Here is a 5000-nt window from a genome sequence, read left to right on the forward strand (position 1 = left end):
TGGCCACCTCGAAGCTTTCTTGACGTAGACTCCAAGTCCTCTGGATCACGTTCGTTCCAAAAATCACGCTCCCGAAGGTTTCATTTCGTTTGGACTCCATTTGATATTCCTTTTCTGCGAAACACTGAAACAAGGAGAAAAGCAGAAACTAGCACTGGGCTCTGGGTTAATAGGTTAGTCCCAAAAAAATATAAAAGTGCATAGTAAAGCCCATTAAACATCCAAAATAGATAATATAATAGCATGAATACTTCATAAATTATAGATACGTTGGAGACGTATCAGCATCCCCAAGCTTAATTCCTGCTCGTCCTTGAGTAGGTACATGATAAAAGAAATAATTTCTGAAGTGTGAATGCTAGCAAGTGCATAAGTTTGATCAATAATAGTTCCAATCACTTTTTCTAGCATCATTATATATCAAAACAATAGCTCATATCATAAAGCTTTTCATGATCAAGTAACAAGCTATTCACATGTTAAAGCATAGACCATAAACTTTCTTCAAAGCTAACAAACCGTGTTATTAGTCATCAAACAATTACAATCATCTTATTTTCAGGAAGAATCTATGTCAGAGCTTTGATTAAGCAAATCCCACATACTCAACTTGTTGGAAATATGCCCTAGAGACAATAATAAAAGTATTATTATTATATTTCCTTGTTCATGATAATTGTCTTTTATTCATGCTATAACTGTATTATCCGGAAATCGTAATACACGTGTGAATACATAGACCACAATATGTCCCTAGTGAGCCTCTAGTTGACTGGCTCGTTGTGATCAACAGATAGTCATGGTTTCCTGGCTATGGACATTGGATGTCGTTGATAACGGGATCACATCATTAGGAGAATGATGTGATGGACAAGACCCAATCCTAAGACTAGCACAAAAGATCGTGTAGTTCATTTGCTAGAGCTTTGCCAATGTCAAGTATCTCTTCCTTTGACCATGAGATCGTGTAACTCCTGGATACCGTAGGAGTGCTTTGGGTGTATCAAACGTCACAACGTAACTGGGTGACTATAAAGGTGCACTACAGGTATCTCCGAAAGTATCTATTGTTTTATGCGGATCGAGACTGGGATTTGTCACTCCGTGTAAACGGAGAGGTATCTCTGGGCCCACTCGGTAGGACATCATCATATGCGCAATGTGACCAAGGAGTTGATCACGGGATGATGTGTTACGGAACGAGTAATGTGACTTGCCGGTAACGAGATTGAACAAGGTATCGGTATACCGACGATCGAATCTCGGGCAAGTAAAATACCGATAGACAAAGGGAATTGAATACGGGATTGATTAAGTCCTTGACATCGTGGTTCATCCGATGAGATCATCGTGGAACATGTGGGAGCCAACATGGGTATCCAGATCCCGCTGTTGGTTATTGACCGGAGAATGTCTCGGTCATGTCTGCATGTCTCCCGAACCCGTAGGGTCTACACACTTAAGTTTCGATGACGCTAGGGTTATAAAGGAAGCTTGTATGTGGTTACCGAATGTTGTTCGGAGTCCCGGATGAGATCCCGGACGTCACGAGGAGTTCCGGAATGGTCCGGAGGTAAAGATTTATATATAGGAAGTCCTGTTTCGGCCATCGGGACAAGTTTCGGGGTCATCGGTATTGTACCGGGACCACCGGAAGGGTCCCGGGGGCCCACCGGGTGGGGCCACCTGCTCCGGGGGGCCACATGGGCTGTTGGGGGTGCGCCTTGGCCTACCTATGGGCCAAGGGCACCAGCCCCAAGAGGCCCATGCGCCTAGGGAACCCTAGAGGGAAGAGTCCTCAAGGGGGAAGGCACCTCCGAGGTGCCTTGGGGAGGATGGACTCCTCCCCCCCTCTTGGCCGCCGCACCAGATGCCATCTGGAGGCTGGCCGCCGCCCCTAGGGGGTGGGAAAACCCTAAAGGGGGCGCAGCCCCCTTCCCCCCTATATATAGTGAGGCATAGGGCTGCCCATAACACATGATTTGATCTCTCGTTGGTGCAGCCCTGCCCCTCTCCCTCCTCCTCTTCTCCCATGGTGCTTGGCGAAGCCCTGCGGGATTGCCACGCTCCTCCACCACCACCACGCCGTTGTGCTGCTATTGGATGGAGTCTTCCTCAACCTCCCCCTCTCTCCTTGCTGGATCAAGGCGTGGGAGACGTCACCGGGCTGTACGTGTGTTGAACGCGGAGGTGCCGTCCGTTCGGCACTTGATCATCGGTGATTTGAATCACGACGAGTACGACTCCATCAACCCCGTTCACTTGAACGCTTCCGCTTAGCGATCTACAAGGGTATGTAGATGCAAACTCTCCTCTCCTTCTACTCGTTGCTGGTCTCTCCATAGATAGATCTTGGTGATTCGTAGGAAAAAATTTGAATTTCTGCTACGTTCCCCAACACAACTATCATATAATCTTCCATGATTGCTACCACTCAAAGCATATTTTTAGAACAAATAGCATTCATCGAACACAGAGAAAGATAGGGCTTAATGTTTCGCCTCCCAACTTTATTTATCAAATAGATAATTGTCAACAATAATAATTCATGATCAAATATATTTGAATGGCCATATATGCTTAGATCTTTCTCCACCACATGATGCTTGCCAACTAAAGAGTAGGTTGGAATGACAAGGAATACTACTGACTCTTGCATAAAAAGTAAAAGATAGGCCCTTTCGCAGAGGGAAGCAGGGATTTGTAGAGGTGCCAGAGCTCGAAGCTAAAACAAAGATGAAAATAATTTTGAGAGGTACGCTTTCATTGTCAACATAACGACCAAGAGTTCCCAATATCTTCCATACTACATACATTATAGGCGATTCCCACGCAGAAAGGTAAAGTTTTTACCCCCCCTCCACAAACATTCACACTCCACGGCTTGTCCGAAATAACTGGTGCCGTCCAGCTATCAACATTCCTGGGGGAGTTTTGTTTAAATTATTTGCGATTTTGTTTTTGATCTTTTGATCATGGGACTGGGTATCCCAGTTACTAGCCATTTTCTCATGAATGATGAGCAGAGTCCACTCATCGTGGGAATAACCCACCTAGCATCGAAGATACTAACAACCCCTAGTCGCTACATGAGCGATTCGAGCATACAAAATAGATTATTATTTGAAGGTTTAGAGTTTGGCACATGCAAATTTACTTGGAACGGCAGGTAAATACCGCATATAGGTAGATATGGTGGACACTCATGGAAGAAACTTGGTTCAAGGAATTTGGATGCACAAGCAGTATTCCCTCTTAGTACAGATATTCTGGCTAGCAAATGATTCTAAATAGCAAGCACCACATGTTAGAGGATCCATAACAATATAACTTCTATACAAATATACCCAAGCATAACTCATTATGTTGTCTTCCTTGTCCAACTTCAACTAATTTGATCAGGTTTGAAAATAATCAATGGGGCTCACAATCATAGAAGATGTCCAAGATAGTATATTTATATGTGAAATCTCTCTTCCTTCAATATTCTTTCATGAATTGTTCAAGTGACCAATACAATGTTTGCTAACCTTCAAAAAATTTACCACATCTACTTCTTATATGTGAAGGCATTACTCCCCATGGGAAAGGCATATGAAACATATATAATTTCAGATTTATGACATTCAAATCATTCAACCAGTTACTCATAGGGCATAAGTGAAACACACGAGTAAATGACAAACTACTCCAAAAAGATATAAGTGAAGATCAATGAGTAGTTAAATAATTATGTAGCTATGTGAAGACTCTCTCATTTAAGAATTTCAGATCTTGGGATATTATTTAAACAACAAGAAAAACAAAATAAAACGACATTTCAAGGATAGCACTCATCATGTGAAGAAGCAAAAACTTAGGCTCAACCGATACTAACCGATAATTGTTGAAGAAGAAAGGTAGGATGCCTACCGGGGCATCCCCAAGCTTAGATGCTTGAGACTTCTTGGAATATTATCTTGGGGTGCCTTGGGCATCCCCAAGCTTGAGCTTTTGTGTCTCCTTAATTCCTCGTGGAAGGTGGAGTCCACGGTTTCCTAAATCTTGAAAGCTTCATCCACAACAAAGTCAACAAGAACTCGTGGAAGGTGGGAAAGTGGCAATGGTGACAATAGTGGTAATGGTGAGAAAGTGGTGGAGGGTGGTGGACTTGGTGATATTTCGGTATACGTAGTACGTGTGCAAGTGGCAATGGTGATAATAGTGGTAATGGTGGTAATAGTGTCAATGGTGAGAAAGTGGTGAAGTTAGTAGTATTTTGGTATACGTAGTATGTGTGGAAGGCGGTAAAGTGGCAATGGTGGTAATAGTGGTAATGGTGGTAATAGATGGGGGACGAGCACTTTTTTGCCATGGGGTTAAATGTAATGGTGGCAATGTTGGTAAATGGCAATTATGGAAACATGGCAACGATGTCAATGTGATAAGAGTTTCAATCGTGGTAAGCGGTGGAAATGTGGACACGTGTCAATGGTGGTAATAATGGTAATGGTGGTAATAGATGGGGGACGGGCACTTTTTTGCTGTGGTGTTAAATGTAATGGTGGCAATGTTGGTAAATGGCAATTGCGGAAACATGGCAACGATGTCAATGGTGATAAGAGTTTCAATCATGGTAAGTGGTGGAAATGTGGACACGTGCCAATGGTGGTAATAATGTCAATAGTTCTAAGTGGCAATGGTGATAATAGTGTCAACCGCGATAAGTGGTGGAAATGTGGCAAAGGTGGACACGTGCCAATGGTGCTAATAATGTCAACTGTTCTAAGTGGCAATGGTGACAATAGTGTCAACAGTGCTAAGTGGTGAAAAAGAGGCAAAGGTGGGCACGTGCCAATGGTGGTACTGATGTCAACTGTTTATAGTGGCAATGGTGATCATAGTCTCAACCGCGTTAGGGGGTGGACATGTGGCAAAGGTGGACACGTGCCAACGGTGGTAATAATGTCAATCGTTCTAAGTTGCAATGGTGAAAATGTGGTAATGGTGGAACGATGGCA

Source organism: Triticum dicoccoides, chromosome 1B (assembly GCF_002162155.2).
Source record: "Triticum dicoccoides isolate Atlit2015 ecotype Zavitan chromosome 1B, WEW_v2.0, whole genome shotgun sequence".
Classification (NCBI taxonomy): Eukaryota; Viridiplantae; Streptophyta; class Magnoliopsida; order Poales; family Poaceae; genus Triticum; species Triticum dicoccoides.